The sequence below is a fragment of the Lissotriton vulgaris genome, chromosome 6 (genome assembly GCF_964263255.1).
Source record: "Lissotriton vulgaris chromosome 6, aLisVul1.2, whole genome shotgun sequence".
NCBI lineage: Eukaryota > Metazoa > Chordata > Amphibia > Caudata > Salamandridae > Lissotriton > Lissotriton vulgaris.
Window position 1 is genome coordinate 562,787,731 of NC_141694.1, and position 25,817 is coordinate 562,813,547.

A 25,817-nucleotide genomic window follows, 5' to 3' on the forward strand; every position below is an offset into this window, starting at 1 on the left:
TTGTGCAGCATTCGACTCCTGATATTTTGGTGGCCCAAGCTTTCACCAGCAAAGTTAACCCTAATGCTTTCCAGAAGATCCCTCCAGACAGGGAGGATAAAAGAATTGAGGCATTTGAGAAGTTCTCTTTAGCCAGCTTAGTGTTGAGCTTAATCCATGCTGCAATCGCTTTGGAATAGTGAGGTCTTGACGGTGCTCCTGGCGGAGTATCAGGCCTCTTTGTGGCTCAGACCGTTCAAGACCGCTAGGATGTGGCTAAATGTGTCAATATGAATGAATGAATGAATGAATGAATGAATATTTATTGTTGGTTACTAAAAACCATTACATAAAACCACCATGTGTCAATATGGCTGCCTTGGATATTGCTGCCTGATTGGGGCATGCAACAGGCACTATTTTGATGCTCTGCCACCATGCATTAATGCAGTAGCCTGGCTTTTCTGGGGATGTGCAGGCATCTCTAATGGATATGCCCTTTGATGGATCCTGCTTCTTTGGCAAAAAAGCTGATTCTGCCCTCAAACGCATTATAGAAAGCAGAGCCACAGCAATTTACTTCAATCAGTCAATCAACTCTGATTTATTGAGAGCTGCTATCACCCGAGAGGGTATTTTGGGCCTTTCAACTCCTGCCGGACAGCTTCCTCAGCAGCATGATCCTTCCAAGACTACTACAAAGAGCTGTCAGAAAGGTACCACTACGCCCTCTACCACTTTACCAGTCTCCTCAGTCATTTCAAGGCTGAGGATGGGGATCAAGCAGACATTGTTACAAGGGCAACTGTTCCACCCAGCTCTCCACCCCTGCTGCATCAGCCTCCAAGTCGCTTTAGTTTGCCCTTAGTTACACATGGGAGGCAAGATCAGACATTGTATTGCAAGATGGCGAGCTGTTACAACTGTATATTGGGTCCTCAAGATCGTCCATCAGGGCTGTGCCCTTCCATTCTTTTCCTACGTACCTTAGCTTCCATCCACATCAGAGGGGCTTTCAGAGGATCACCTAGCCATCTTACTGCTAGAGTTCCAGGCTCTAATTTTCAAAGAGGCCCTCAAGAGGATGCCTGCCTGTACTTAGTAACCGGTTGTTACTCTTGCTATTTCCATGTGCCAAAGAAGATGGGACCTTTATCCTTTTTTGGATCTGTGCCCTCTGAATGCCTTCCAGCGAAAGGACAAATTCAAGATGCTCATATTGGCCCAAGTTCTGACTGTTCTGGAACCGGGCCAGTGAGTGTTTGCCTTGGACATGCAGGATGTGTACTTTCATGTGCCCGTTCTGCGGTACGACAGACGTTACCTACGGTTCAAGGTAGGTCAGGAGCATTTTCGGTTTGCCCAGCTCCCCTTTGGCATTACCAGTGTAACTTGGATGTTAATGAAAGTGATGGTGGTAGTTGCGACCCAACTTCGGAGGTTTTAGGATACCAGTTTTTCCCTACCTCGATGACTGGCCTCTCCACAAGTCAGTTGTAGACTACCTCAAGATGATAGCAAACTTTTGACATCTTTGGGGTTCTTGATCAACAAGCCAAAGCCACACCTGACTCCTTGACGGAGGCTTCCTTTTATCAGAGTTTTTTTGGACATGATGCAGTTTTGGGCCTTTGCTCTCTCGCAACACTAGGCTACGATCCCGATGTTTCAGCCTTGGTCCTGGATCTCAGTGACAGAAGCTCTGAGGCCTCTTGACTTGCTGGCCTCATGCATACTATTTGTCTACATCACCAGGTGTCATATGCGGACTCTGTAGTGGGATCTGAAGTTTCAGTGTGCCAATCACCAAGTAAAAATGTCAGAATTCATCCAGGTTTCCGAAGAGCCTCTGCAAGATCTGCAGTGGTGACTGCTCGACCTCAACCTGACCAGCACCAGGCCCCACTGCCCCACCCAGAGTCTGATGGTAGTGACAAAGGTGTCCCTACTGGCCTGGGAGAGCAAGGGGGAGGCATGGTGGAGTTATCTGTGAGAGATGGAGATTGGAGAACTCTGGTCGCTGGTGGGAACCTGGCTCCACTTAAATGTGTTTGGGTTACAGGCCATCTGCCTGGAACTGAAGTCCTTCCTACCATCCATCCATCCATCCATCAAGGAAAAGCTGGTTCTCACTGACAACATCAGTGCCATTTACTGCAAAAAGTAAGGAAGAGTGGGGGATCTGCACACTGGGACTGGAAATTGTTTATTCTCACTGGCTGGCCGAGGGGTAAAGAGTAAATCAAGAAACTGACATAGGCACGCAGGTGTGACACCTGTATGCTATTCCATTCAGTCGTTTACGAGACTGAATGAGGTCAATGTGGAGCCACCCAATGCCACTTGGCGGAATGCAAGAGCACAGCTGCGAAATCGTACGGATCCAGCCTGGGGAATATTGTAAGGGTGAGGAATCTGTAGTTAGATATAGTATCCACCAGAAACAGCGTTACCAAAAGTAAGTCACTTCTTCATCACTGGTTGAGTGTTGTAATGGAATACTGAAAAGCAAGATTTGCTTTAATGAGCAAGAAAATTCTCTTTGTGTGCTTTGGCTCTACAAGAGAGCTACTGCTTCCTTTTGAAAAATCTAGCGGGGGAAGACTTCAATCCCAGGACAGAAGGATTGGTATGACATGCTGTTGGAAATCACAGCATGCCAGCCAGTATGTGTTGTTGAACCAGATACGCATTACTGGACAGATACTTATGGAAAATCATAATGCAGTGAGAGACCCGAGCAGACTGTTAGAAAAGCTGCCCCCCAAAGGGAGAGGGCTATGCTTACTATTCTAAGCAGTAATCAGGGTCTTGTGGTGTTATCTGCAATAATATTTCCACTTTCAATGAGCGTGCTTAACCCCTTAAGTGCTGCTGACGGCCAATGGTCGTCAGCAGCGCTACCTCCCCAGTGCTGCGCACGACCATTGAACGTCCATTCAGCACTAGTTCTAATGGACAGCGCAGCACTGGGGAGAAATGTTTACACGCAGCTAAGGTGTTAAGGATGTCCCTTCCATTTCTAGTTGCAGAAGCCATCTCTGATGGCTATAGTACATTCAACACAGACTGCTCAAGTGGTATTCAGAATGAAAGAAATAAGCTACTTACCTGTAAATACAGTTCTCCAGGATTGGTATGTTTCATAGATTCACATGCGACCCTCCCTCCTTCCCGATCACAGGCTTCGACCTCTTTGATTTCAAGAACTGGCCAAAGAATTGTGGGGCATATTACCAAGCAATAGCGATAATTATTGCTATTGCTTGGTTAGAGACAAAAATTTACCGCAGCGCTGCAGCGATTTTTTACCGCAAATAAACCTTGGTATTACCAAGGTTTAACGCAAATGCGGTAAAAATCGCCGCAAAGCATGAATATCGCTGAAAAGTCAGCAATATTCATGCATTAGCGAGCTAATGCTCTTAGCCATGTTATCCACCTCCCATTGGATAACATGGCTAAGAACTGCTCAGGGCAGGTGTTAGCTTTTGGAGATATTCCCGCTTAGCGCGAATATCTCCAAAAGTTGGTAATAGGAGATAGCGATGTTAGCGACTGTTTTCAGTCTCTAACATCTTGGCACGCCCACTTTGCATCTCAATAGTGATAAATATCACTGACATGCAAAGTGGGCCCCAAGATGGTCGCTATCTCCTACTAGCTGTCGCTAACTGGTGTTAGCGGCAGCTAGGTAATAGGGAGATAATTTTATCTCTGCTTTCTTGGCTTTTAAAGCCAAAAAAGCGGAGATAAACCCCCTTGATAATATGCCCCTGTATGTTGTTCTTGAGTTGAAGATGAGTCTTGCCCATGTTGAGCAAAATGCCCATTTTCAAGAAAGGTTTTGTGCACTACTGCATGGATCTGCCTTCACTTCCCAAGGATCTCCCCTTTACCAGCCAATCATCGGGGTTCAGGGAGAACGGACGACTTTGGTGCCATAGGAAAGCTTCTACTTTGTGAATATCCTTGGCGTCAACATGAGGCCAAAGGATAGCACTTTGAATTGATAGTGGCATCTGGCTACCTCGAATCTAAGGTACTTGCCATGACTGAGATGAATGGGTTAATGGAAATAGGTGACCTGAAGGTCTAAGAAAGTCATGAGTTCCCCTTTTTGAATCTAGCAAATCCCCTCCTGTATAGTTACCATTCTGATTGTCTGTTTTTTTCCAGTAAGATCCTGTCTGTCATGAGAATCCTGAAATAGAATCCTTTCCATCGTTGGTACTTGGGCAAGGGCTCTAGGGCTTCTTTGTGAAACATGAACGATATCTTTAAAAGAAAAGGCTGTCATTGATAATGAGTGGTCTTCCATTCTGGAAAAATAACCTTTCTTTCGAGATATTACAGCTTCTGACCAAAGCTTACTTGACCCAGTACCCACTGATCAGCTGAAATGTTTTGCCATATAGACTAAAAGGCAGAGATTCTGCTACCCGCAGAAGGTGTAAGACTAAGATGGGAAAACAAGCTGAAGCAACAATGGCAGGATCTGGGTCAAGTGGCAATTCTAACCCGGCACTCAGATGTTGAATGCGGCCGGGACATATTAAGGGGAAGGGGGGGGTGTCCAGAGGTCCTCTCTGCCACCACCATAATCACCTCTGTTTATTGGAACTCTGCTTAGGGCAATCATTGCTCAGTCAATCTTAAACCTCCATCATATGCAGTTAAAACGTTTTTGCAGTGTCATTTAGATCTCTGGTGTTATCAAAGTACATGCAAATGTGGCAACTGAAGCACCAGAGGAGACATGCAATAGGCTCAACACAGATATGAAAAATGCCGAGACACAGAGGCGCAAAACAAAGAATATATTGAAGCAAAAGAGGCAGCCAGTTTTGAGGTCTCGCTGAGCGAACGCGCATGCGTTCTCAGCGAGACTTAAGTAAGGGCTCTCAAAAATGCACCCATAGGCGGATTGCCTACAGTGCATGTGTGCGGGCGCGTGCACATCGCACATCATTTGCCTCTCTCCTCGCTCATGCTGGTTTGCTTGCAGCTGGCATCAGACTTCAAAGGAATCCGCTCCCCCGCAGTTTCTGGCTTTGCTCGCTGAAGGACACACCCGATTAAACAGCCGAGGTAATGCGCCCATAAATTATATTGTTGCTTCCTGCTACTTTGGTGTCACCTCTGCTTTCATCATTGAATCCCAGTCTTTCGCTATCTAGATGTTGTAAAATAAACATTAAAGGTTTAGTTATGTTTTGATAATTGTCACTTTCGGAAAAAGTCTTACAGAAACTACACTGTATGCATTCCTACCCGTTCTGGTCTCGTTTCTTAGAGGTTTATGGTGCTGTTCATTCACACTTGCCAGAGATGCCGAAAGAGCTCTTTTGAGCTTCTGATTTAATTATGTGCTAAGAAATGTTTTATTGTGTACTATACCGTGATGTCAAATTCAGTGTGAAGTCCGTGCATTGCAACAAACGCCCAGAGGCGGTGCTGAATTTTGCACAGCCTGCTTGCAGACTCCTGCAGGATTACCACCACACCCACTTCCACCACCAGTACCACCACCTCCACATCCACCACCACCACGTCCACCACCACCTCCACCACGACCACCACATCCACCACCACTACATCCACCACCACGTCCACCACCACATCCACCACCACCACGTCCACCACCACCACCACATCCACCACCACCACATCCACCAGCACTACGTCCACCACCACTATGTCCACCACCACTACCACGGCCAGCAGCACCACCACCACGTCCACCACCACTAACACCACCACATCCACCATCACCATATCCTCCACCACATCCACCACCACCACATCCACCACCATGTCCACCACCACCACGTCCACCACCCACACGTCCATCCCACCACTGTAGTGTAGTTCCTATATTCCCAATAGGCTCTGCGCATTGGAATAATATATCCTATAGATGTGACGTAGGACTTATGTCTACTAGGTCTCTATCGAATATATTAAACTTAATTGTGAGTGCCAGCTAGCTCAGAGTTCACTAGAAACTTTCTCGAATTCACAAGAAGGGATTTAGTTTCTGACAACCGCATAAACATGACAACTTTGTTTCCCCAAGATAAAACTGATCTTCAGAGTCGTGGAAACAATAGATAGATATTTTATTCAGTCATTCGTGCATGCTTCGTTTCACCAGAGGTGCAGAGATATAGAGAGGTGGGCGTTTTCAATAATAGTATTTATTGAACAGTCTTCTTTCTCATGCAGAAGAAATGAACTGCTACAATCGTAATACTGGCTGTAAAGTATAATGCGTACAGCAAGAAGAGTATTCTAAAATAATACTGTAAAAGCATGGTATGGTTTCTAGACCATAGATAAATACATACATAAAATAACAAAGGCTAAAAAGTACTCAACTGGTGCTTCTAAAATACGCCTGCCCCGATGTACCTAACCTAAGTCTAGTACGAGGGAAGAAGTAAGTGAGGTGTAGCATAAATTCAGTATTCTTTTTGCCAAGAATCAATCCAAGATTTCTCTAGGGTCTAATCAGCTCCGTACCTTGGTTTAGAATGAAGGAGGTCTGGTATCTTAGACTCAGGACTCGATTTCCCAACAACCCGCAAGGGTAGTTTGGAAACACTGGAGCTGGATTTCTGTCAGAGAAAAGACAGCGTCTCTCTCAGTGCGTATGCTGGAGGGTCGGCTTTCTTCGGCACTTGCTGTAGCAGGATGCGTCGGGCAAGTAGATAGTCTAACTGCTCCAAACCACTGCATGTTTGCTAAGGCAAGTGTGAGCATATTTATACCTTAAAGGTGCCGAGATTGACGTAAAGGTGGACATAATAACGTCATCAAAGAGTCTCAGTTCTTTGAAAACTCCATGAGTTCTTGGATAAATCAATATTCAAGCAAGGGGAAGTCCCTAGCTGCTGAAGCAGAGTTTTCCCAGAAATCGTTGTGGATTTTCGGAACTAGTTGAAATAGCCATGCCGTATTTGGACTGCATGAGCTATGTCTAAATATGGTTATGATTTCTATGCCTATGTATGGACATGGTGATTTATACCTATATAAGGGCATGAATCGGGAAAATTACACTAGGGTCCATCACCACCATGTCCACAACCACCATGTCCACCACCACCACGTCTACCACACCCACCACATCCACCACCACTACGTCCACCACAACCATGTCCACCATGTCCACAACCACCACGTCCACCACCACACCCACCTCCACCACCACCACATCCACCACATCCACCACCATATCCACCACCATGTCCACCACCATATCCACCACCACCACGTCCACCTCATCCACCACCATGTCCACCACCACCGCCATGTCCACCACCACCGCCATGTCCACCACCATGTCTATCACTACCACCACGTCCACCACCACCATGTCCACCACCACAACATCCACCACCACATCCACATCCACCATGTCCACCACTACCACGTCCACCACCACCGCGTCCACCACCACAACATCCACCACCACATCCACATCCACCACGTCCACCACCACCTCCACCACCACTACGTCCACCACCACCACGTCCACCACCCACATCCACCACAACCATGTCCACCACATCCACCACCACTACGTCCACCACCACTACGTCCACCACCACAATGTCCACCACCACTACGTCCACTACCTCCATGTCCAGCACCACCACATCCACCACCACCATGCCCACCAGCACCACGTCCACCACCACCATGTCCACCGCCACCATGTCCATCACTAACAATGTCCATCATCAGCACGTCCATCACCACTATGTCCACAACCACCATGTCCACCACCACCACACCCACCACCACCACACCCACCACCACCACATCCACCACCACTACGTCCTCCACCACCATGTCCATCACCACACCCACCACCACCACACCAACCACCACACCCACCACGTCCACCATCACTACATCCACCACCACAATGTCCACCACCACGTTCACCACCACCACACCCATCACCACCACCACGTCCACCACCACCATGTCCACCATGTCCACAACCACCACGTCCACCACCACACCCACCTCCACCACCACCGTGTCCACCACCACCGCCATGTCCACCACCATGTCTACCACCGCGTCCACTACCACAGCGTCCACCACCACCACGTCCACCACCATGTCCACCGCTACCACGTCCACCACCACCGCGTCCACTACCACCGCATCCAGCACCACCACGTCCACCACCATGTCCACCACCACCACATCCACCACCATGTCAACCACCACCACATCCACCACCACATCCACCACCACATCCACCACCACTACGTCCACCACCACTACGTCCACCACCACACCCACCCCCACCACCACCACATCCACCACCACATCCACGGCCACCACCACATCCACCACCACGTCCACCACCACCACGTCCACTACCACCATGTCCAGCACCACCACGTCTACCACCACCACCTCACCCACTACCACCACCACATCTACCACCACACCCACCACCACTACCTCCACCACCACCATGTCCACCAAATCTACCACCACGTCCACCACCACCACTATGTCCACCACCATGTCCACCACCAACAATGTCCATCACCTCCACGTACATCACCACCATGTCCACAACCACCACGTCCACCACCTCCACACCTACCACGTCCACCACCACGTCCACAACCATATCAAGCACCCCCATATCCAGCACCACTATGTCCACCACCACTATGTCCACCACCACCACATCCACCACCACCACACCCACCACCACCACCAAACCCACCACCACACCCACCACCACATCCACCACCACCATGTCGACTACCACCACATACACCACATCCACCACCACGTCCACAATCACCACCTCCACCACCACCACACCACATCCACCCCCACTAAATCTACGTCCACCACCGCCACACCCACCTTCACCATGTCGACAACCCACCACCACATTCACCACATCAACCACCACATCCACCACCACCACATCCACCACCACTATGTCCGCCACCACTACATCCACTACCACCATGTCCAGCACCACACCACACCCACCTCCACACCCACCACCACCACTTCCACCACATTCACCACCACCACGTCCACCACCACCATGTCCACCACATCCACCACCATGTGGAGTGGTGTAGCTCACTGGTTAGAGGCGGCAGACCCGTAAGCAGAGAACGGCCCGGGACCAGGGTTCAATTCCCAACGCGGCAGGGTCGTGGACCAGGGTCAAACAGACTCGATAATTCTCGCCTCGGTGCCTACTCTAACCAGGGAACACACTCAGCAACTCTGGGCATTAAGCTTGCCTCATCTCTACAACGGCCCCCCACAGACGCCGGGGATGCCTGCTTTCACCTTGGAGATACTCAGAAAGGGACCATCTCGCAGGGAAAACCAGGACGGGTTCCCCAGCAGTCTTCAGCGCCAGGATACTCCTTGGAGTCACAGTGCGCTTTACAAGTACACCCTCATTTACATGTCCACCACCACCAATGTCCATCACCACCACATCCATCACCACCATGTCCACCACATCCACCACGTCCACCAATACCACACCCACCACCACCACATCCACCAGCACCATGTCCACCACCACTACGTCCACTACCACCATGTCCACCACGACCACCACCACCACATCCACCACCACCATGTCCACCACCACCACATCCTCCACCACCACCACGTCCATCACCACCATGTCCACAACCACCACGTCCACCAACACCACCACTACCACCACCACAACCACATCCACCACCACCACATCCACCACAACCACGTCCACCACAACCACGTCCACCACCACCACACCCACCTCCACCACCACCATGTCCACCACCACCATGTCCACCACCACCATGTCCACCACCACCATGTCTACAACCACCACGTCCACCACCACCACACCCACCACCACCACATCCACCACCACCATATCCACCACAACCACGTCCACCATCACCACGTCCACTACATTCACACCACATGCACACCATATGCACCACCACGTCCATTACCATGTCCACCACCACTAGGTCCACCACCAACAATGTCCATCACATCCACCACAATGTCTACAACCACCACGTTCACCACCACCACACCCACTACCACCACCACCACATCCACCACCACTACCACCACCACCACATCCACCACCACCACGTCCACCACCACCATGTCCACCACATCCACCACCATGTCTACAACCACCATGTCCACCACCACCACACCCACCACCACCACATCCACCACCACCACCACATCCACCACCTCCACCATGTCCACCACCACCATGCACACCACATGCACACCACATGCACCACCACGTCCATCACCACCATGTCCACAACTACCACATCCACCACCACCACACCCACCACGTTCACCACCACATCCACCACCACTACATCCACCACCACTACATCCACCACCACCACATCTTCCACCACCACCACATCCACCACCACCACCACATCCACCACCACCACGTCCACCACCACCACCACCACGTCCACCACCACCACCACCACCTCCACCACCACCACGTCCACCACCACCACCTCCACCACGTCCACCACATCCACCACCACCATGTCCACCGCCATGTCTACCACAGGTACCTATGATCATAATGAATCAGGGAGCTAGCTGTGGGAGTAAGTAGACAACACCAAAATACCATGTAGCATTGAAATAACTGTTTGTACTCTATAATGACCACAGACGCAGGAAGTTTTGAACACCTTTATCTAGCCATCATCTTCGTCATATGCCATGAGCCACAGGTTTACAAAGATCAAACTGTCTATAACTAGAATTAGAAATATCGTATAGCTATGAATGAGAGTAAGAATAATTTGGAAATTGAAAAATAAAGGGAAGGAAGAAATAAGGAACACGCTATTTTTAGCTTGGTAGACTTTCACAACTTCACTAAAGGCGGGTAAAGAAAGGGAAAGTACTAATCAAAATAGACTTTCAAAACTCACTAACGGTTCAGAGAAAACGAAACCTATGCAATTTGTACTTATTCTCTATAGGGGGGGTAAGAATGGAACAAACTATGTATGCAAACGATTCGCCATTTGACTAAGGGTAGGTAGAAATTGGAACAAGCTAATAGACAAAATGCACGAAAATCTCATTTATAGAACATCGGGAGGAAAAGGAACGTATGCGAGTATATTTTATTCGGGACGTTAGGAAATAGGTTTAGGAAAGACAAACACCCACATAAATTATATTTACCTACGACAGATCGAAGACTAACCCTGGCCACGGGTCAGTTGGAAAAGCGGGAAAGGACCCTCATGACTTAGGTTGCCAGTAGGCGAGCAGGTACAGCTCATGGACAGTCAGGACAGGATGACCCAAGGATTCAGGTCAGGAGTGGGCTCACCAAAGGGTACGACCAACACCTGCAGCTTCGGATGCAACGCCTGCGCTACCCCCTCTCTGCAAGGAATCTGCCAATAACCCCGATTTGGTTCTCGAATCTCTCAGCAAAGTGCTTCGCCAGCACTTAAGGTTTCCCAAACCCCAACTGAATCTGTGGAAATTACGGACAGAGTGCTCCGCAGCTCTCTGTATCAATCACCTATAGAGTTTGTTGGGTCAGTGACAGGTCAGCTATTCGGACAAGTCGGACAATTTCTCTAGCTAAACTTAGGCTAGTTATACTGTTTTCGGGTCAGTGTACCACCCACCAATGTTGCAAGTGAAAGGTTCCCTAAATTCTGATTGGTCAAAGGAGGAGGTTAGGCCATCACATCACCTAAAATTTAGACTTTCTCAGGCTTAATATTCATTTTTGAACCCACCCCTTAAATTCCAACTTCCCATGGCATATGTTTTACCGAGAACAATGGGGTACACATCGGTTAAATACAATTGTTGCAAATGCAGGTACAGTTCGGCTTCGTCCTGCTGGGTTACAGGTCGATTGTCATGAACATCTTGGCTTTGGCTGCCAGCTGGCTGAGTTCCACTGCTGCATGACTTTCTCTTCCCCCATCACGTGACTGGGACCATATGAGCTTCAAATATGGAGTAGTAAGCGTCTCTCAGGCCCAAAGAATGCGATATATGAAAAGCAAGTGAAAACAATTTAGAAACACAGAAAAAATGAATACACTGTATACCATGAAATGGCTATACTACATACCTTACTTCATAATAACTATAGCATTAGGAGTTAAGCAGGATAGACAGCTTTACGAAAGCGGCAATGCAAGCACGGAGCATGTGAGAAAACAAAGCGGCCATTGTCAGCTGTATTGCGCATGAGCAACAAATTCCCTCCAGAACTGCGAGTGCGTCACATCACATGGGTATGACCGACGCATGCGCAGACTAAATTCCCACAAAGCGGCGACCATTTTAAATGCAAGCGTATTAAGATTAATAAACACATAGGCAAGTGTCTCTGGGACACACCGTGTAGTGAAAAATGTGCAATATTAGTAAGACAAACAGGTTGAATTAGTCTATTAAAGTTATTTGTGGTTCTTGATACAAGCAAGACGCTTAACATGCGAATACTTGCTCCATCACTACATACACCACCACCACCACGTCCACAACCCACCACCACATCCACCACCACATCCACCATCATATCCACCACCCCCACATCCACCACCACTAAGTCCACAACCACTACGTCCAGCACCACTACGTCCACCACCACTACTTCCACCACCACTACCTCCACCACCACCATGACCACTACCACTACGTCCACTACCACCATGTCCAGCACCACCACCACACCCACCTCCACCACCACACCCATCACCACCACCACACCCCCCACTACCACTACATTCACCACCACCACGTCCACCACCACCATGTCCACCACATCCACCACCACTATGTCCACCAATACCAATATCCACCACCAACAATGTCCATCACCAACAATGTCCATCACCAACATTGTCCATCACCAACAATGTCCATCACCACCACGTCCATCACCACCACGTCCATCACCACCATGTCCAAAACCACCACGTCCACCACCACCACGTCCACCACCACCACGTCCACCACCACGTCCACCACCACTACATCCACGTCCACCACATCCACCACCACCACATCCACCACCACCACGTCCACCACCACCACATCTTCCACCATGTACATCACCACCACATCCTACACCACGTCTATCACCACCATTTTCAGAACCACCACGTCCACCACCACCACTACCATGTCCACCACCACCGTGTCCACCACCACACCCACCTCCACCACGCTCACCACCACCACAGCCACCATGTCTACCGCCATGTCCACCACCACATCCACCACCACGTCCACCACCATGTCCCCCACCACCACGTCCACAACCCTCCACCACATCCACCATCACATCCACCACTACATCCACCACTACATCTACCACTACGTCCACCACCACTACGTCCACCACCACCACGTCCACCACCACCACCACGTCCACCACCACCACCATGTCCACCACCACATCCACAACCCTCCACCACGTCCACAACCTTCCACCACATCCACCACCACATCCAACCCCACCACATCCACCACCACTCCGTCCACCACCACCATGTCCACCACCACCATGTCCTCCACTACGTCCACCACCACCACGTCCACCACCACTACCACCATGTCCAGCACCACCACCACACCCACCTCCACCACCACACCCACCTCCACCACCACACCCACCACATTCACCACCACCATGTCCACCACCACCAATGTCCACCACCACCAATGTCCACCACCAACAATGTCCATCACCACCACGTCCATCACCACCATGTCCAAAACCACCACATCCAGCACCACCACCACATCCACCACCACCACGTCCGCCACCACCACCACGTCCGCCACCATATCCACCACCACCACGTCCACCACCACTACGTCCACCACCACCATGTCCACCACGTCCACCACCAGCACACCCACATCCGCCACGTCCACCATCACCACAACCACCACCACCACATCCACCACCACGTCCATCACCACCATGTCCAGAACCACCAAGTCCACCACCACCACGTCCACCACTTTCACCACCACCATGTCCACCACTACCATGTCCACCACCACCACGTCCACCACCACCACGTCCACCACCACATCCACAGCCACCATGTCTACCGCCATGTCCACCACCACCACGTCTACCACCACTACATTTCACCACCACGTCCACCACCTCACCCACCTCCACCACGTCCACAACCCACCACCACATCCACCATCACATCCACCACTACATCCACCACATTCACCACCACTCCGTCCACCACCACCATGTCCACCACCACTACGTCCACTACCACCATGTCCAGCATCACCACCATACCCATCTCCACCACCACACCAACCTCCACCACCACACCCACCACCACATTCACCATGTCCACCACATCCACCACCACCATGTCCACCACCACCATGTCCACCACCACTATGTCCACCACCACTATGTCCACCACCAACAATGTCCATCACCACCACGTCCATCACCACCATGTCCAAAACCACCACGTCCACCACCACCACGTCCACCACCACCATGTCCACCACATCCACCACCACCATGTCCACCACCACTATGTCCACCACCACCAATGTCCACCACCACCAATGTCCACCACCAACAATGTCCATCACCAACAATGTCCATCACCACCACGTCCATCACTACCATGTCCAAAACCACCACATCCCCCACCACCACATCCACCACCACCACGTCCACCACCATGTCCACCACCACCATGTGCACCACGTCCACCACCACCACACCCACCTCCACCACGTCCTCCACCACCACCACGTCCTCCACCACCACCACGTCCATCAACACCATGTCCACAACCACCACGTCCACCACCACCACGTCCACCACCACCACGTCCACCACCACCACCATGACAAACATGTCCACCACCAACACCGCCACATCCACCACCACCATGTCCACAACCACCACCACCTCCACCACGTCCTCCACCACCACCACGTCACCACATCCACCACCACTACGAACACAACCATGTCCACCACCACCACATCCACCACACCCACCTCCACCATGCCCACCGCTACCACGTCCACCACCAAATCCACCACCACCACATCCACCACCACCACGCCCACCACCACGTCCACCACCATGTCCACCACCACGTCCACCACCACCACGTCCACCACCACCACGTCCACCACCACCACGTCCACCACCACGTCCACCACCACGTCCAGCACCACGTCCACCACCACAACCACCACCACATCCACGACATTCACCACCACTACGTCCACCACCACCACGTCTACCTCCACAATGTCCACCACATCCACGTCCACTACATCCACCACCAGGTCCACCACCACCATGTCCACCACAACAACCACCACCACATCCACCACCACTACGTCCACCACCACCATGTTCACCACCACCACGTCCACCATGTCCACCACATCCACCACCACGTCCACTACATCCACCTCCACATCCACCACCACCATGTCGACCACCACACCACCATGTCCGCCACCACCATGTCCACCACAAGGCCACTACCACGTCCACCACCACATCTACCTCCAGCACCACCACATTCACTACCCCCACCATGTCCACCACCAAGGCCACCGCCACCACCATGTCCACCACCTCATGTACCACCCCATCCACCATGTCCACCACCATGTCCACCACCACCATGTCCACCACCATGTCCACCACCTTGACGTCCACCACATCCACCACATCCACCACCACCACGTCCACCACCACATTGACCACACGCATGTCCTTCACCCATATGTCCACCACCACCATGCCCACCACCACCACGGCCACCACCACACCCACCTCCACCACGTCCACCACCACCACATCCTCCACCACATCCACCACCACATCCTCCACCACATCCACCACCACATCCACCACCACCACATCCACCACCATGTCCACCACCACCACTTCCACGTCCACAACCACCACGTCCACAACCACCACGTCCACAACCACCACGTCCACAACCACCACATCCACAACCACCACGTCCACAACCACCACATCCACAACCACCACGACCACAACCACCACCACCTCATCCACCACCAACATGTCCACCACCACCACGTCCACAACCACCACCTCCACCACCTCCACCACCACGTCACCACGTCCACCACCACCACGTCCACCACCACACCCACCTCCACACCCACCTCCACCACATCCACAACCCTCCACCACGTCCACAACCTTCCACCACCACATCCACCACCATCACATACACCACCACCACATACACCACCACTCCGTCCACCACCACGTCCACCACCACCACGTCCACTACCACCATGTCCAGCACCACTACTACACCCACCTCCACCATCACACCCACCACTACCACCACATTCACCACCACCATGTCCACCACCACCATGTCCACCACCACCATGTCCACCACCACCAATGTCCACCACCAACAATGTCCATCACCACCACGTCCATCACCACCATGTCCAAAACCACCACATCCACCACCACGACCACCACCACACCCACCACCATATCCACCACCACCACCACTACGTCCACCACCACCATGTCCACCACGTCTACCACCAGCACACCCACATCCACCACGTCCACCATCACCACATCCACCACCACCACGTCCACCACCACCACATCCTCCACCACCACCACCAAGTCCATCACCACCATGTCCAAAACCATCACGTCCACCACCACCACCACCACGTCCACCACTTTCACCACCACCATGTCCACCACTACCATGTCCACCACCACGTCTACCACCACATCCACAGCCACCATGTCTACCGCCATGTCAACCACCACCACGTCTACCACTACTACATCCACCACCACGTCAACCACCACCACGTCCACCCCCTCACCCACCTCCACCACGTCCACAACCCACCACCACATCCACCACCACACCCACCTCCACCACCACACCCACCTCCACCACCACACCCACCACCACCACATTCACCACCACCACATTCACCACCACCACGTCCACCACCACCATGTCCACCACATCCACCACCACCATGTCCACCACCACCAATGTCCACCACCAACAATGTCCATCACCACCACGTCCATCACCACCACGTCCATCACCACCATGTCCAAAACCACCACATCCACCACCACCACATCCACCACCACCACGTCCACCACCATGTCCACCACGTCCACCACCACCACACCCACCTCCACCACACCCTCCACCACCACACCCACCACCACCACATTCACCACCACCACGTCCACCACCACCATGTCCACCACATCCATGTCCACCACATCCACCACCACTATGTCCACCACCACCAATGTCCACCACCAACAATGTCCATCACCACCACGTCCATCACCACCATGTCCAAAACCACCACATCCCCCCACCACCACATCCACCACCACCACGTCCACCACCATGTCCACCACCACCACCATGTCCACCACGTCCACCACCACCACACCCACCTCCACCACGTCCTCCACCACCACCACGTCCTCCACCACCACCACGTCCTCCATCACCACCACGTCCTCCACCACCACCACATCCATCAACACCATGTCCACAACCACCACGTCCACCACCACCACATCCACCACCACCATGACAAACATGTCCACCACCAACACCACCACATCCACCACCACCACATCCACCACCACCATGTCCACCACCACCATGTCCACAACCACCTCCACCACGTCCTCCACCACCACCACCATCTTACCACATCCACCACCACCATGTCCACCACACCCACCTCCACCATGCCCACCGCCACCACGTCCACCACTGCATCCACCACCACCACATCCACCACCATGTCCACCACCACCACGTCCACCACCACCACGTCCACCACCACATCCACCACCACAACCACCACCACATCCACCACATTCACCACCACTACATCCACCACCACCACGTCTACCTCCACCATGTCCACCACATTCACTACCACGTCCACTACATCCACCACCACCACGTCCACCACCACACCACCACCACATCCACCACCACTACGTCCACCACCACCATGTCCACCACCACCACGTCCACCTCCACCATGTCCACCACATCCACCACCACGTCAACTACATCCACCTCCACGTCCACCACAACCACGTCCACCACCACCATGTCGACCACCACACCACCATGTCTGCCACCACCATGTCCACCACAAGGCCACTACCACGTCCACCACCACCACTTCTACCTCCACCACCATATTCACTACCACCACCATGCCCACTGCCACCACCATGTCCACCACCTCATGTACCACCCCATCCACCACCACCATATCCACCACCACCATGTCCACCACCATGTCCACCACCACCACCACGTCCACCACATCCACCACCACCACGTCCACCACCACAATGACCCCATCTATGTCCATCACCAATATGTCCACCACCACCATGCCCACGGCCACCACCACACCCACCTCCACCACGTCCACCACCACCACATCCACCACCACCACATCCACCACCATGTCCACCACCACCACTTCCATGTCCACAACCACCACGTCCACAACCACCACGTCCACAACCACCACAACCACCACGACCACAACCACTACATCCACAACCACCACCACCTCATCCACCACCATGTCCACCACCACCACGTCCACAACCACCACCTCCACCACGTCCACCACCACGTCACCACATCCACCACCATGTCCACCACCACCATGTCCACCACCACCATGTCGACCACCACACCACCATGTCCGCCACCATGTCCACCACGAGGCCACTACCACGTCCACCACCTCCACCATGCCCACCACCACCATGTCCACCACCACATCAAACACCACCATGTCCACCACCACGTCCACCACCACCACGTCCACCACCACAACCACCATGTCCACCACCACCATGTCCACCTCCACCATGTCCACCACATCAACCACCACGTCCACCACATCCACCACCATGTCCACCACCACCATGTCCACCACCACCATGTCGACCACCACACCACCATGTCCGCCACCACCATGTCCACCACGAGGCCACTACCACGTCCACCACCACCACATCTACCTTCACCACTACCACATTCACTACCAACACCATGCCCACCACCACGTCCACCACCACCAAGTCTACCACCAAGTCCACCTCCACTGCATCCACCACCATGGCGTCCACCACCATGGCGTCCACCACCACCACCATCACCATGACCACCACCACGTCCACCACCACCACGTCCACCACCACATCCACAACCACCACATCCACAACCACCACCACCACATTGACCACTTCTATATCCACCACCACTATGTCCACCACCACCATGCCCACCACCACGTCCACCACCACACCCACCTCCACCACCATGTGCACCACCACCACGTCCACCACATCCACCACCACCACGTCCACCACCATCACGTCCACCACCACCACGTCCACCACCACCACGTCCACAACCACCACGTCCACAACCACCACCACCTCATCCACCACATCCACCACCAGTATGTCCACCACCAGTACGTCCACCATGTCCACCACCACTACGTCCACCACCACACCGACCTCCTCCACCACCACATCCACCACCTACCACATCCACCACATCCACCACCACCACATCCACCACCACCACATCCACCACCACCACATCCACCACCACTACTTCCACCACCACCTCCATGTCCACCACCACCACGTCCACTACCCCCATGTCCAGCACCACCATGTCCAGCACCACCACACCCACCTCCACCACCACCACGTCCACCACCACAATGTCCACCACCACCATGTCGACCACCACACCACCATGTCTGCCACCACCATGTCCACCACGAGGCCACTACCACGTCCACCACCACCACATCTACCTTCACCACCACCACATTCACTACCAACACCATGCCCACCACCACGTCCACCACCACCAAGTCTACCACCAAGTCCACCTCCACTGCATCCACCACCATGGCGTCCACCACCATGGCGTCCACCACCACCACCATCACCATGACCACCACCACGTCCACCACCACCACGTCCACCACCACATCCACAACCACCACATCCACAACCACCACCACCACATTGACCACTTCTATATCCACCACCACTATGTCCACCACCACCATGCCCACCACCACGTCCACCACCACACCCACCTCCACCACCATGTCCACATCCACCACCACCACGTCCACCACCATCACGTCCACCACCACCATGTCCACCACCACCACGTCCACAACCACCACGTCCACAACCACCACCACCTCATCCACCACATCCACCACCAGTATGTCCACCACCAGTACGTCCACCATGTCCACCACCACTACGTCCACCACCACACCGACCTCCACCACCACCACATCCACCACCTACCACATCCACCACATCCACCACCACCACATCCACCACCACCACATCCACCACCACTACTTCCACCACCACCTCCATGTCCACCACCACCACGTCCACTACCCCCATGTCCAGCACCACCATGTCCAGCACCACCACACCCACCTCTACCACCACCACGTCCACCACCACAATGGCCACCACCACTACATCCACTATCACCACGTCCACTACCACCACACCCACCTCCACCACCACGTCCACCACACCCACCACCACCACCACCACCAATTCCACCACCACCAATTCCACCACCACCACCACATCCACCACCCCCATGTCCACCAAATCCGCCACCACGTCCACCACCAACAATGTCCATCACCACCTCGTCCATCACCACCATGTCCGCAACCACCACGTCTACCACGTCCACCACCACCACACCCACCACGTCCACAACCACATCCACCACCACATCCACCACCACTACATCCACCACCACCATGCCCACCACTTCACTTCCACCACCACACCCACCACCACCACACCCACCACCACCACCACATCCACCACGTCCTCGTCCACCACCACCATGTCCACAATTGCCACATCCACCACCACTTTATCCACTACTACATCCACCACCACCACATTCACCACCACCACACCCACCTCCACCACTTTCACAACCCACCACCACATCCACCACCCAATCCTCCACCACATCCACCACCCCTACGTCCACCACCACTACGTCCACTACCACTACCACCACCACCACGTCCACCACCACCACCATGTCCACCACCACCATGTCCACCACCACTATGTCCACCACCAATATGTCCAACACCACTATGTCCTCCACCACTACATCCACTACCACCTTGTCCAGCACCACCATGTCCACCACCACACCCACCACCACCACGTCCACCACCACCACTACATTCACCCCCACCACGTCCAGCATCACCATTTCCACCACATCCACCACCACCAATGTCCACCACCAACAATGTCCACCACCATCCATCACCACCACGTCCATCACCATGTCCACAACCACCACACCCACCACATCCACCACCACCACATCCACCACCACCACGTTCACCAAAACTACATCCACTCCGACCATGTCAACCACCACACCCACCTCCACCACCAAGTCCACCACCACCATGTCCACCACGTCCACCACCACCATGTCCACCACGTCCACCACCACCATGTCCACCACCAAGTCCATCACCACCATGTCCATCACCACCATGTCCATCACCACCATGTCCACCACCAGCACCAAGGCCACCACCACGTCCAACACAAGGCCACTAGCACGTCCACCACCACATCTACCTCCACCATCACCACATCCACTATCACCTCCAAGTCCACCACCAAGTCCACCACTACATCCACCACCACCATGTCCACCACCACATCCACCATGACCACCACCACGTCCATCTTCACGTCCACCACATCCACCACCACCACGTCCACCACCACCACCACGTCCACCACCACCACTTCCACCACCACGTCTACAACCACCACGTCCACAACCACCACATCAACCACCACTACGTCCACCACCACTACGTCCACCACCACAGTGCCTACCACCAACACGTCCACCACCACCATGTCCACCACCACACCCCCCTCTACCACCATGTCCACCACCACGTCCACCACCACCACCACGTCCACCACCATGTCCACCACCAACACCACCACATCCACCACCACAACCACATCCACCACCACAACCACATCCACCACCACCACATCCACAACCACCACGTCCACAACCACCACGTCTGCAACCACCACCACATCCACCACCACCACATCCACCACATCCACCTACCAGTACCTCCACCACCTCCACCAACACCATGTCCACCACCACAACATCCACCACATCCACCACCACACCCACCCTCACCACCACCACCATGTCCACCACCACCATGTCCACAACATCCACCACCACGTCCACCACCACCATGTCCACCACCAAGGCCACCACCACGTCCAACACGAGGCCACTACCACGTCTACCACCACCACATCTACCTCCACCATCACCACATCCACTACCACCACCAACACATCCACCACCACGTCCACAACCACCACGTCCACCACCACCACGTCCACCGCCACCACGTCCACCACCACCACCACGTCCAACACCACCACCTATGTCCAACACCACAACATCCACCACATCCACCACCATCACGTCCACCACCAGCATGTCCACCACCACCATGTCCACCACCACTGCATCCACCACCATCACATCCATCACCATCACATCCACCACCACCATGTCTACCCCCAACATCACCACATCCACCACCCCGCATCCACACCCACCGTGTCCACCACGTCCACCACCACCATGTCCATCACCACCACATCCACCACGACTCCAGCGACCACCTCCATCACCATGTCCACATCCACCACCTCCACCACCACTCCACATACCTCTCAGTGCCACATAATTACACTCCACATAATTACACTGCACTCAATGCAACATACACTCCAAATACCTCTCAGTGCCACATAATTACACGCCACATAATTACACTCTACTGAATGCAACGCACTCCACACAATACCACTCAGTGCCACATAAGTATATGCTTCATAATTACACTGCACTCAATGCAACATACACTCCACACAATACTACTCAGTGCCACATAATTATATGCTACATAATTACACTTCGCTCAATGAAACATATACTACAAATACCACTCAGTGCCACATAATTACACACCACATAATTACATTCTACTGAATACAACACACACTCCACACAATACCACTCAGTGCCACATAATTATATGCTACATAATTACAATGCAACATACACTCCAAACAATACCACTCAGGGCCACATCATTACACGCCACACAATTACACTCTACTGATCACAACATACACTCTTCATAATACCACTCAGTGCCACATAATTATGTTGCTACATAATTACACTGCGCTCAACGCAATGTACACTCCAAATACCACTCAGTGCCACATAATTACACGCCACATAATTACACTACACTCAATGCCACATACACTCCAAATATCACTCAGTGCCACATAATTATATGCCACATAATTACACTATATATCTATCTATCGCCCTCATTCTATCTATCACACTCACTCTATCGCCCTCACTCTATCTATTGCTTCTCACTCTATCTATCTATCGCCCTCACTCTATCGCCCCTCACACCATTAATCTATCCCCCTCACTCTATCTATTGCCCTCACTCTATCTATCACCCTCACTCACTCTATCTATCTATCTATCTATCTATCTATCTATCTATCTATCTATCTATCTATCTATCTATCTATCTATCATTCACCCTCACTCTATTGCGCTCTATCTATCTATCTATCTATTTATATATCTATCTATCTATCTATCGCACTCACTCTATCTATCGCCCTCACTCTAACTGTCTATCGCCCTCACTCTAACTGTCTATCGCCCTCACTCTGTCTATCGCCCTCACTCTATCTATCACCCTCTCTGTATCTATCGCCCTCACTCTATCTATTGCAGACACTCCATCTATCCATTGCATCACCACAGCATCACTCAGGGGCACCACAACATCACTATGCACTACCACTGCATCACTGAATGCCACAGCATCACTCGTCGCCACCACAACATCACTCAGCGCCACCACAGCATCAATCTGTGCAACCATTCAACAACAACTGGTTCAAATATGTTCTCTCAATGTTTCAAGCTTTATTACAAATGTCACAAAAAGTTGTTAATATTTCACTTCTGTTCTTGGATTTTCGTCACAATAAAATACACTGAACATAATCTTCACAAAAGTTATTTACAAAAGTTTAAGCTAATGCCATTATAAATGACACTAACTTTTATTTAAGTATTAATTATTTTTTTTAAATCCATTGTTATTTGTAATATCAATACATCTAAGTCACGTAAATACAACACATATTGCTTTACAAATGCTATAAGTGTCACATTTGCGAAAGTTATAACTATTGGCATTGTAAATGACAAAGCTATTTCGCTATTTTCAAAACTAACACATAAATAAAAAATGTGTCATTTACAATACCAACAGCTCAAACTTTCCTAATGCGACACCTATTGCATTGCAAATGCTGGTTCAGGAAAGAAATTAAACAATTTAGAACAGCTCCTGCAAGGTTACCGATGAGGAGTTGATCCTGCAGGAATGCATGGTTACATATGTCAAATGCTACTGACAGATTAAATAATGCAAGAGCATTGATCATGCCAACATCTGAGTTGGCTCAAAGGCCATCCATAACTGAGACCAGAACAGCCTTAATGGGGCCTTAAACCTACCTGAGAAGTCAAGCAGATTTTGTGCCTTCACATGATGTAGCCGAATGGAGAAAAATATGTTTTTTGAATTATTTTATCAAAAGGAAAAAGATAAATCTGCCTAGAATTAAATAGAGGCTTTGGAGGTAAGGATGGCTGCGGTAATGCAAGCTACAAGAAGCCTGTTTTTCCCATGTACAACCCTGCCAGATAGAGAAAATAGGAAGATGGACAACTTTGTCAAGAGACTCTCCACCCTGGCTACATCCTCCAGTAAAACTACCACATTCCTCTGGCTGTAGTCAGCCACTATGGCTCACAGACATGGGCATACATGGCCCCAGACCTTGAACTTCTTCTGGAAGTCAAGTAAGGAGAGGATTCTGCATGAAGGGGAGTAATCATACGTTGTTTTGAATTTCGGGGTCACAGACTGAACCAGCTACACATTTAGGCAAATGGCAGGAGCAGTAGTTTTAAGGAGACCAAGGATGCTGAATGTAACTTACTTCGGGCTGGAGGTGCAGCCTCGTATCCTAGACATGCTTTTCGATGGTGACACCTCATCAGGAACAATGTGGACAATGTTTTCAATCTGACACCATCAGCACTCGCTCCCTTGAAATACTGCAGCGTAGACAGCAGGTGCCCTTTTGTGCAGGAAGGGGAAGAGTTTTTCCATACTTCAGATGTGGTTACCAACTTACCACCCAGCATAGGAACAGCCTCCAGAAACGCCTTACTAAAGTAACTGTACTAGCCACCTCCATCGAACTGAGGCTCCTAATGATCATGTTCCAGAAAACCTATGAAAATAGCATAGGAACAGCCTCCAGAAATGCCTTACTAAAGTAACTGTACTAGCCACCTCCATCAAACTGAGGTTCCTAATGATCATGTTCCAGAAAACCTATGAAAATATCTTCCCACTAGGGCAAACAACAGTACTCGTTCCGT

The 25,817-nt window shown here is 52.0% G+C and overlaps 1 protein-coding gene across 2 annotated transcripts in view; it reads left to right on the plus strand.

Moving 5' to 3' along the window:
- The window catches only part of DOP1A (DOP1 leucine zipper like protein A), a 1,079,867-nt gene that overhangs the window by 886,986 nt on the left and 167,064 nt on the right, over positions 1 to 25,817 (plus strand). The gene's annotated exons all lie outside the window — the stretch shown is intronic.